This window comes from Ursus arctos, chromosome X (genome assembly GCF_023065955.2).
Source record: "Ursus arctos isolate Adak ecotype North America chromosome X, UrsArc2.0, whole genome shotgun sequence".
In the NCBI taxonomy this organism is placed as follows: domain Eukaryota; kingdom Metazoa; phylum Chordata; class Mammalia; order Carnivora; family Ursidae; genus Ursus; species Ursus arctos.
Genome location: NC_079873.1, coordinates 16,274,652 through 16,287,049, shown reverse-complemented (window position 1 = coordinate 16,287,049; position 12,398 = coordinate 16,274,652).

Here is a 12,398-nt window from a genome sequence, read left to right as displayed (position 1 = left end):
TTTCTATGGGGGTGGGAGAATGTTTACTTCACTTTTTGGAACCTTATTTTTGCCTTGCCACAATTTACTAATTTTCTCCAATTATGAATAAAGTCTGCTTCAAATCCTTTTCTGGAATGAAGTAGGATGTAAATGTACACATTCTTTCCTAGTATTCTTCAGTTAAGAGAAAGCATATGCTATAACAGGGCCTGAGGCAACTTAACTAAAACTAACACAGTCTTATGAAAGCAATTTCTGTAAGGTTTCATGTTTGTAAATATATTTCTAGTGAAAATTTTAAGAGTCACATTCAGGTGTTTACTTTGGCACATAGAAAACAAGAAGCAATTATCTGGCCTGTGCTTAATAAATAAGCACACACACACACACACACACACACACACACAGAGTGCAAAAAAAAAAAAAATCAAAGACCAGAGAAATAAACTCCGCTGCTCAAATCTAGTATTTGTCCAGAAGTTTAATGAATGCATCAAAAGTCTTTCAAAATCAAATGACTGCCAGTTGATATAGAACTTGGTAGAAAACTACCCCCAAAGACAAGAGATTAGAAATGCATTTTCTCTTCAGAGTGAAATGAAAAAGAAGGATTATAAGTGGGAATGGAAAACACGCAAGTGAATTCAATTACTCATTTAACAGGAATGATGGAGCAACTTTATGTGTCAGTTTCTGTTTAAGGTGTTAGAGACACAATTGAACACATCAGTCCATGTCCTTGTCCTCATAAAACCTATATGCTGATGAATGAGACACTGATAGCTAAAAAAATAAATAAATGTGATACAGAGTTGGATGTGTCTGTAAAGAAAACAGAGGGTAAGAAGATGGAGTCATTGAGGGGAGGGTACTATTTTAGAGTGGTCAGGGAAGGCTTTAACAGAAGGGAACATTTGCACAGAGACTTGAATGAAATGAAGAAATAAGATATGCAAGGATCTGAAGGAAAAGCATTCAAGGCAGAGAAAACTGCAAGAGCAAAGGCTCTAATGCGCAAGAAAGTTTGGAGTGTTCCAGTGTGACTCCAGTAGAGTGAACAAAGCAGAGAGAAGCTGGAGATGAGGTGAGAAATATCATCGGAGCTAGGCTATGCAGGGCTATGGCAGGTTTGTTTTTTTTTAATAGCCACAAATTCTTTGACACTCCTCTTATCAAGAGGTGGGCTCTAAGTTACATCTTCTTGGGTCTAGGGGGCTTTGGACTGCTTCAACCAATAGAGTACTGTGACACTAGACAACTTCTAAGGAAGGGTCTTAAAATGACCATGCAGCTTTCACTTGGTTTCTTGGGTACTTGCTTCAACCATCCTGAGACTGTCATGCTGGAGAGGTCACATGTAAGCACTCCAGTCAAGAGTTCCAGCTAAACCTGGATTTCCATTCATCCCACCAAGGGGCCAGACACGTGAATGAAACTTAGAACGTCCAGATCAGCCTGTCCACTGGCTGAGTCCCCTGAGTGACTTCAGTTGACTCCATGATGAGGCAGAAGAACCAACCAGTCAACACTTGCCCCAAGTTTCTAAAGTATCATAAAACAGTTGTGTTTTAAGTCACTAAGTTTTGAAGTGATTTACTATAAAGCAATAGTAACTGGAACCAAGGCTCTGAGGCCACAGTAACAATTTGTATTCTATTCTGATGATAGCAAGCCATGGAAGTAATGTGATCAGATTTACAGCTTTAAAAAGTCATTTTGGCTAATTGGTAAAGGATGAGCTATAATATTGTAAGAGTGAATGCAGGAATACCATCATGAGGTTCCTGCAGAGTCCTGGCAAGAGAAGAGGAGGGCTTGAACTAGGGAGATCACAGCAAAGGAGTGAGAAGTAGTTGGATTTAGATTATGTTTGGAGAGTAAGGCCCAGAGGATTTGCTGATGTGGAAGGTGAGAGAAAGAGGGAAGTAAGGACTGCATCTTAGTTTTTAGCCCAGGCTACTGGGGGAATTATGGTAGTCTTTCTATAAGAAAAACTAGGGGAGAGGCATATTTGGGCAGAGAAGGAGGGTCATAAGTTAATTTTTGGACATGTTAACAGGCTTTTTAAAATTTAAGTATAGTTGACATAATAGTTTTGGGTGTACAACATAGTGATTTGACAGTTCTATACATAACACAATGCTCACTACAGTAGTGTAGTTACCATCTGTCACCATGCAAAGTTATTACAATCTTATTGAATATATTCCATTTGCTGTACTTTTCATCTCCACAACTTTTTTATTTTATAACTGCAAGTTTGTACTTCTTAATCACCTTTACCTATTTCACCTATCACTCCACTCCTCTTCCCTCTGGCAACCATCAGTTTGTTCTCTGTATCTATGGGTCTGCTTCTGGTTTTCATTGTTTGTTCATTTGTTTTGTTTTGTTTTGTTCCACAAATAAGTGAAATCATGCTATTTGTCTTTCTCTGTCTGACTTACTTCACTTAGCATATTATCCTCTAGGTCCATCCTTGTTGTCAAAAATGGCAAGATTTCATTTTTTATGGCTGAGCAATATTCCATTGTGTATGTATATCACATCTTTATCCATTCATCTATTCGGGACACTCAGCTTTCTTCCATATGTTTGCTATTGTAAGTAATGCTGCAATAAACATAGGGGTGCATGTGTTTTTTTGAATTAGTGTTTTTGTTTTGTTTTGTTGATAAATACCCAGAAGTGGAATTGCTGGGTTATATGGCATTTCCATTTTTAATTCTTGAGGAACCTCCATATTATTTTCCACCACGGCCACACCAATTTGTATTTCCACCAACAGTGCACAATGGTTCCCTTTTCTCCACATTCTCACCAACACTTGTTAGTTCTTACCTTTTTGATACTAGCCATTCTGACTAGTGTGAGGTGATATCTCATTGTGGTTTTGATTTGCATTTCCCTGGTGATGAGTGATGTTAAGCTTCTTTTCATATGTCTGTTGACCATCTGTATGTCTTCTTTGGAAAAATTTCTATTCAGGTCATCTGTCAATTTTGTAATTAGATTATTTGGGTTTTTTTAGTGTTGAGTTGTATGAGTTCGTGATGTATTTTGGATAGTAACCCCTTATTGGATATATCATTTGCAAATATCTTCTCCCATTCAGTAGGCTGCTGAATGGTTTTGTTTTGCTGATGGTTTCCTTTGCTGTGCAAAAGCTTTTTAGTTTGATGTAGTGCTAGCTATTTATTTTTGCCCTTGTCTCCCTTGCCTGGGGAGACACATACCCAGAAAAATATTGCTAAGCCAATGTCCGAGAGTTTACTGCCTATGTTTTCTTTTAAGAACATTGTGGTTTCAGGTCTTACATTTTGGTCTTTAATCCACTTTGAGTTTATTTTTGTGTAGGATGTAAGAAAATGAACACATTAAGAATTACAATGCCCAAACTGGAAGTATAGAATTTGTATATGAGTCTAGCGTCGTAAGGGATAATATATGTAACAACTTAGATGTATGAATCTGGAGTTCAAGAGAAGAGATCTAGGCTGGGTATATAATCCAGGAAACACCAGTATATAGATGCTTTTAAAGCTATTAGACAGAATGAGATCACCAAGGGAAGTCATCTAGATATCAAGGATATAGAGGAAAAGTGGATCAAAGAATGTGCTGAAGCATGCTATAATATTTAAAAAATCAAAAAGGTGCTGGTAAAAATGGATGTCCACATGTAAAAAATGAAGTAGGATGCTTACCTTATACCATATACAAAAATTAACTCAAAATAGATCAAAGACCTAAACCTAAGAGGTAAAACTGTAAAACACTTAGAAGAAAACATAGGGGAAAATCTTTATGGCATTGGATCTGGAAATGATTTCTTGGATAGGACACGAAAAGCACAAGCAACAAAAGATAAAATTGGACTTAAATTAAGATCTTTAGTGCATTGAAGGACACTATCAAGGAAGTGAAAAGACAACCCACAGAATGGAAAAAAAATTTACAAATCATATATCTGATAAGAGATTAACATCCAGGAAAAAAAAGAACTACAACTCAATAACCAAAAAACAAACAACCCAATTTTCAAAAATGGACAAAGTACTTGAATAGACATTTCTCCAAAGAAAATATAAAAATAAGTACATGAAAAATGTTCAACATCATTAGTCATTAGGGAAATACAAATTGAAACTACAATGAAATACCACTTTACACCTATTAGGATGGCTATATTTTAAAAAAGGGGAAATAGCAAGTGTTGACAAAGATGTGGAGAAAATGAAACCCTCATGTATTGCTGGTAGGAATGAAATGTAAAATAGTGCAGCCACTGTGGAAAACCATTGGGCAGTTCCTCAAAAAGTTACACAGAGTGTTACCATATGATCAACAATTCGACTCCTAGGCATATACCCAAACAAATCGAAAGCAGAGACTCAAACAGATATTCAATGTTGTTCATAATAAGCAGTGTTATTCATAATAGCCCATATGTAGGAACAACTCAAATGTAAATGTCCATCAGCAGATGAATGAATAAACAAAATGTGATGAATGGATAAACAAAATATATAGTGGTGAAGTATTATTTGACCATAAAAAGGAATGAAATTCTTGATACATGTTACAACATGAATGAAACTTGAAGACATTATGCTTAAGTAAAAGAAGCCAGACACAAAAGGACCGATATTGTATGAGTCCACTTATATGAGGTACCTAGAATAGGCAAATTCATACAGACAGAAAGTAGAATAGAGAGTACCAGGGGCTAGGGGGAAGTGTAAATGAAGAGTTAGTACTTAATGAATACAAAATTTCTGTTTGGAATGATAAAAAATGTTCTGGAAATGGATAGTGGTGATGGTTGCACAACACTATGAACATATTTAATGTCACTGAATTGTACACTTTAAAATGGTTACAGTGGTAAATTTTATGGTGCATATATTTTACCATGTTTTTTTTTTAAAGTCAGGAAGTGGAGGAGAACAACAAAGGAAACTGAGAGGGGACACCTGGGTGTCTCAGTAGGTTAAGCATCTGCCTTCAGCTCAGGTCATGATCCCAGGGTCCTGGAATCCAGCCCCACGTTGGGCTCCCTACTCTGTGGGTAGTCTGCTTGTCCCTCTTACTCTGCCCCTCCCCACTGCTTCTGCTCTCTCTCTCTCACTCTCTCAAATAAATAAATAAAATTTTAACAAAAATAGAAACTGGGAGGGACTAGCAAGGGGGTAGGACAAAATCTAGAAGAGTGTGTGGCACCCTTGAAGCAATTGAGAAGGAGAGAATGACCACAGTTTGCAATGTCACTGAAACAGTGGGTAGCATGAGTAGAATGAGGGTCGAGAATTGACCACTGGGTTCAGCGGTGTGGAGGTGATAGGGTCCTTGATAAGAACAGTTCCAGTAGCATGATGGGGATTAAAGATTTAACCCAGACTTAAATGGGTTAAAAAGAACATATGAGCTGAAAAAGTGGAGACAGAGTAAAAACTAACCGGTTGGGAAGCTCTGTTTTGAAGAGCAATAGAGAAGTGCGGTAAAAGAGGAACGGTAGGTCTAGGGAGGCCTTTTAGGTAATGAGTCTGTTTGCTACTGGGAAGTAAATGTCAGTTGAACCACTTGTGGATTTTATGTCGGATAAAGACCTAATTTCCATAACAAATAAAAGCCTGAGCACTGCCCACTAGAAAGCAACATACTGAAATTATAACTAGTAAGGAATGTGAACCAATCCTTCCAATTACTCACAAGATTCAACCTTTTCCCAAAAGTTGGGGTCCATATCCACATTCCATAGTTAAACAAACACATGGAAAATTTGGAAATGATCCAGGAGAAATCACAACTGTGAGAAGTTTTGATAAACAAGAAATAGAGAATTGAAAAGAAAAAGAAAGAAGAGAAAAATGAGGAAATATTTAATAATTCTTTTCATGTGACTGTAGGACTTTTTCACAGAAAACTTGTCAATATTTTTCACCATATACTCAGAGGAATAATAAAATAAAGTTAGCAAAATGACATAAACAATAGGATTGGCCTTGGGAAAGGCAAAACAGCATATTACGTATTACATACATATTACATATTACAGCATAAAATTTGAAACATTGGAATGAGTTTCTGTTTACAAAACCTCTTTGCTATGGCTTGTAAAACCAGACAAATCCTATCTAATATTGCTCTGGAATTTCTGGCCAATACGGTAAGACATTAAACCAAAAAAAGAGGTACAATTATTGGCAGGCAGAAGAAAGAATTTTTATTATTTTCAGACACTAAGATTGCACACCTAGTTAAGGCAAGAGAATCAATAGGAAAACTATTAGAATTAATAAGCACATTTTAAGAAGTGGCTGGATGCAGGGTAATTATCAAGAAATCAATAGTTTAGGTAATAAGCAGCAAGAAATATAATGAAAACACAATAACACAGTCTTTAAAAATACCCTAGAAGTAACTTATAATAAATGTTTGGATCCTGTATATATAAAAGCTTCTTTTATTAAAAGAAAAAAAAGAAGATTTGAATATCATATTCCTGGTTGGGCAGACTTAATCTTGTAAAGATGTCCATTCTTCCTAAGTGAAGGGTAAGGCCATCCTGATCATAATCTCATGAGGATTGATTTTTTTTATTATTATGTTATGTTAGTCACCATACAGCACACCATTAGCTTTTGATGTAGTGTTCCATGATTCATTGTTTGCATATAACACCCAGTGCTCCATGCAATACATGCCCTCCTTAATACCCATCACAGGGCTAACCCATCCCTCCACCCCCCTCCCCTCTAAAACCCTCAGTTTGTTTCCCAGAGTCCATAGTCTCTCATGGTTCATCTCTATTTGTAACTTTCTGAGGAACCTCCACACTGTTTTCCAAAGTGGCTGCACCAACTTGCATTCCCACCAACAGTGTAAGAGGGCTCGCCTTTCTCCACATTCTCTCCAACATTTGTTGTTTCTTGCTTTGTCAGTTTTTGCCATTCTAACTGGTGTAAGGTGGTGTCTCAATGTGGTTTTGATTTGAATTTCCCTGATGGCTAATGATGTTGAACATTTTTTCATGTGTCTGTTAGCCATTCATATGTCTTCTTTGGAGAAGTGTCTGTTCATGTCCTCTGCCCAATTTTGACTTGATTATTTGTTTTTTGGGTGTGCAGTTTGAAAAGTTCTTTATAGATCTTGGATACCAGCCCTTTATTTGTAATGTCATTTGCAAAACACTACTGGGGCAGGGTTCGGTGGGCAGAAGGCAATGAAATGTAACACATGTTCCTATCATAAAATCATTATACATATCCCTTCAAAAATTGCTTTTAGTTTTTTTTTTTAAAGGTTGAGACCTAAAGTAATGCTAACAGTTTTTCTTCACAAAGCAGTGTCGTTGCCTCGTCTTACGGTAAACCTTGACTTAGTGAGCTAAATGCTGGGAATTGCTTTGGCTTAGACCTGTAAGATAAAGAGGCCAGTGGGCAGGAAACCAACTGACGTCAGGGATTTAGTTAATAAAACAACTTCCAGGGAATGGTCCTGGGTCAGATCCATAATAATATTCCATTGTATATATGGACCACATCTTCTTTATCCATTTGTCTGTTGAAGGGCATCTCAGCTCCTTCCACGGTTTGGCTACTGTGGACATTGCTGCTATGAACATTGGGGTGCATGTGCCCCTTCTTTTCACTACATCCATATCCTTGGGGTAAATACCCAGTAGTGCAATTGCTGGGTCATATGGTAGCTCTATTTGTAACTTTTTGAGGGACCTCCATACTGTTTTCCAAAGAGGCTGTACCAACTTGCATTCCCACCAACAGTGTAAGAGGGTTCCCCTTTCTCCACATCCTCTCCAACATTTGTTGTTTCTTGCCTTATCAATTTTTGCCATGCTAACTGGCGTAAGGTGGTATCTCAATGTGGTTTTGATTTTAATTTTGAGGATTGATTTTAATTTGACAATATATTTCTAACATTCATCTGGAATCATAAATAGGCAAAAAAATAATCAAGAAAAATTTTGAAGAGAAATTATAGTAGGCTTGCTCTTCTAGATATTAAAGCTGTTTATAAATCTCAAATAATTGAAACAATGAGACCAGTAAAAGGTTTACAGAGGGAGCAATAATACAAGAACAAAACTCTTGAATGCATAAAATTTACCATATGATCAAGTAGATATTGCAAATCAGTTGGGAAAGGATGAATTTTTCCATAAGAAGTGTAGAGTCGAAACTGACAGCTATATAAGAAAATCATATTAAACTATTACCATATCATGGGCCAAAGTAAACTTTAATAGATTAAAAAGTTAACATAAATCATCAAACCACATAAAAGCTAGAAGAATAGGCATTTGATTTTTGAGTAAAGAAAGATTTCCTAAGTTTAAACATAATTTTTTAAATGACAAAAAGATACACAACATGAAAAGTAAATCAACAAATTGAGAAAAATATTTGCAACAAATATGATAGACTAAAATTAATATCCATAAGATATAAGTTCTTAAAATTGCCAAGATAACTCTAAGACATGATATAAAAATGTCCAAAGGACAATCTAAAAAAGAAGAAATGCAAATGGCCAGAAAAATAACCTCATTCACAACTGAAAATAATCAAATTGAATAACAAGTATGATAGAGAGTAATAACGGCCCCCAACGAATCACACCTTTCTGGCCCCACGCCCCTTTGCCATGTGACTTTGATACTCTTTTCATGAAGAAATGAAATCTATGTCCCTATCCCTCAAACCTGGGATGGCCTTGTGGCTTGCTTAGACCAAAAGAACCTGATAGAAATTACTTTGTGCTAGTTCTGGAGCTTAGGACTTAAGGGGTCTTGCTTCCCTATCTTGCCATTGATTTGGAGCCCTGAGACTGTGAAGAAGCTCAGTCTAACATGTATTTCAGGATTACAAACCATGATGGGGAGAAAAAAGGTGATTCAGCCAACAACTAGAAATAACTTCCAGACATTTAAGTGAAGCCATCTTAGCCTCTTCAGCCCCAGTTGAGTTGTCACAGAATTGCAGATGCATAAATGATCTAAGACCAAGAGAAGAACCACATAGCCCCAGATTGCCAACCTGTAGTATCATAAGACATAATAAATCATTGTTTTAACTTATTATGCTTTGGAATGGCTTACAAGTACCCATTTTTATCTACCAAATTAGCAAAGAATTAAAAATAAAAAGAAGACACTAATTACTAATGAAGGAACAGTTAGCAAAATACAATGTTAGGAGCATAAATTGGAATATATATATTTTTTTCTTTGATCGGGTAATTCTCCTTCTAGAGTTTTATCCTACAGAAAAGATTAAAAATATGAATAAGGTTTATACCTAAAGATGTTTGTTATCTATAATTTTTTAAAAATCAGGACAAATGTCTATTAAATAATAGAATGATATATTTTAAAAATCAAAGTATATCCATGTAATGACCTATTATTTCATGGAACCCAATCCCTGTTGTCAGAAATCAAGAATATAGACCTAAATAAACAGTGTGATCCATCTGGTTTTGTGTTTGGGGAAAGCAAGTAACGGAGACTAAAAGGAAGTATATACCAAAACTATTATTATTTTCTTCTTTAGTTTTCCTCTTTTTTCCCAAATTCTCAACAATAAGAATGTGTTCTTTTTGTAATAAGAAAAAATATATATTACTTTGAAACTGGGACAAATTCTTGGTTGTCTAAGAAGATTAAAACGTGGTCCTGTCTTAAAGAGATAATAAACTAACAAGCAGTTATTGATCACCTACTGTGTATGAATCACAGCATCAAATGTTGCGGTGGGCTAATTAAAAGGGTCTTAAAATCATAAGCTTGTAACAAATAAGTTTCCAGAGGCCAACCAACTTAAAACTGTCTCTACCATTAGTTTACAAATTGTGTTAGGTCAATCAGAACAACCAGGGAAAACTGCAGATATACTAAGCGATAGTCATTAAATAAGCAAGAGCTATCTTAGAAACAAGTTTTGCCCATCTGAGCAGATTCAACACCCCCACTGGCTGGCTCTTATAAACTGCCTACAGTCCAGCAGGATTGGCATGTCTTAATGACCCTGCAGTAGCCTTGGTCCACAAATTGCTTTTTACTGCCTATTCCTATGCTGGAGTCCAGCACTGGATGAAGAGACGTTTTCTCTTAAATATCTTCATCCACCAATCAGAGTTCAGGCTTAATTTCAAATGGAAGATTCCAACTGCAGTATTAAAGAGGCTCTAGATGTATGGTTTGTTTAAAAGCTAGGAATTGAAAGAGGATCCCATACTCTCTAACACTATGACTTAGTCTGTTCGCCAGACAAAAAACACTCTAGATTATACAGATCAGGAACTGTCATTTATTTCAGTCCCAGAGATACCATAATCAATTAGCCTCCACCCAAGATCTCTGTGGGTTAAGCCATTCTGACAAGCATTGGGTTTGTTGCCTATTATGGTAACCACACCCAATGGCATCTAGCAACTAAGTGCTATTATCACTCATTACTCTCCCTCAACCACTCCATTTCAATGTTGCATTTCCTGTCTTTGTCCCCTGCCTACAGAGAACCTATAGAAAAACAATACAGTGTTTTTCAAGGATGTTGTTTTCATCTTCACCAATTTATTTTTTATTGCCATGGTAAAGGGAATATTTTCTAGGCCTCCTCAAGGGACATAGTTGTGAGTTGGGTAAACCAGTCTCACATGATAAATCTACTCCAACATTCTTATTTCTCTAAGCCTTTGAATCCCTTACTTCACATCATGCCAGGGTATTTCTGACATCCCAACTTCAGTTCATATAGGCCACTGTTAAGTACAGATTTTGATCAAACAACTAAGCAAACAGAACCAGCTGCTTGAATCTAGAATATATGGCACAGGCATTCTTGTTAATTAATTCAGCTCAATCTAAAATAACTTTGATCCCTGTTTGGTTGTTGATTTTGTTTCTGCGTTTGGTTATTGTTGTTATTCCCATTCCCCAAAAAAATCAGGTCACACTCAAGATTTTGTGAGTTCAGTCACTTTATTAAAGACTTCAGGAATTACAAGAGGGATCTCTGGGCTGCTACACAATCTTCCACCATTCTCCTGCCCTCCCCTTTATACTCCAGATATTTTTCAGAAGCCCATGTTCCCAGAAATAAGATAAATAAAATAGACAAACTCCTATAAAGACTCCTAGAAAAATGACTCAAAAGGAAAGAAAATCTGAACAGACATATAACAAGAAAAGAGATTGAATTAGTAATCAAAATACAGAATACTACCTACAGTCTACACAAAAACTTGTAGACAAATTTTCATAGCAACATTATTCATAATAGCCAAAAGTACAAACAGTACAAGTGTCCATGAATCAGTGAGTGGATAAATAGAATGTGGTATATCTATTCAATGTAATATTATTCAGCAGTAATAATATTAATAATGAATAAAATGAACAATAATATTCAGCAATAAAAGGGACTGTAACACTGATACATCCTACAACATGGATGAGCATTGAAAACATTATGCTAAATGAAAGAATCCAGTCACAAAGGACCACATATTGTATGGTTCCATTTGTATGATATTTCCAGATTAGGCAAATCTATAAAGTGCATAGAGGTGGAAGAATTGGGGAAAATGGAGGTTGACTGCTAAGAGTATGGGGTTTTTATTTAAAGTGATTAATGTTCTAAAATTGACTATGGTGATGGTTGCACAATTCTCTGGCTATACTAAGATATCTTGTATTTTTTTTTTGCTTTAAATAGGTGATTTACATGTATGTGAATTACATCTCAATAAAGTTATTACAAAAAAAGAGCTCATGTTCCCACAGATGACATTTTCTGCTTCAGTCAGCCTCTGAGGATGTATAATCCTGGCCTCTGTTCTAATTGCTCCTCTTGCTTCTTTCGATATTATTAAAATGGCAAATGTCAGAGAGGTAAATATATTGGTCATAAAAATGAAATAGAGCCAAAACTGACAGCCAGAGGAAATACTAAGTCTATGTAAAACACAAGACTGTCTTGACACAATATTTATGTCAATTTTAAAGATCAAATCAGCTGGACTTAAGAAAACCTCAACTTGATAAATACCACAAATGTTTCAATATTAGATATATAAGAACTTAGTAATTTAAACATATAATTAAAATTTTGATTTTTGAAAATATTCCTTTATTATGCAAGTTACACAGCTTCATTGTAAACTAAATAGGTAATACAGATAAGCGGTGCCTGGGTGGCTCAGTCCATTGTCTGCCTTCAGCTCATGTCTGGCTCCCTGCTCAGTAGAGAGTCTGCTTCTCCCTCTGCCCCTACCCCTGCTCCTGTGTGCACCTGCTCGCACATTCTTGCTCTCTCTCTCTCTCCTTCCCTCTGAGATAAAGTCTCTAAAAAAAAATCACATGTAGTAACATCACTCAAAAAGAATACTGT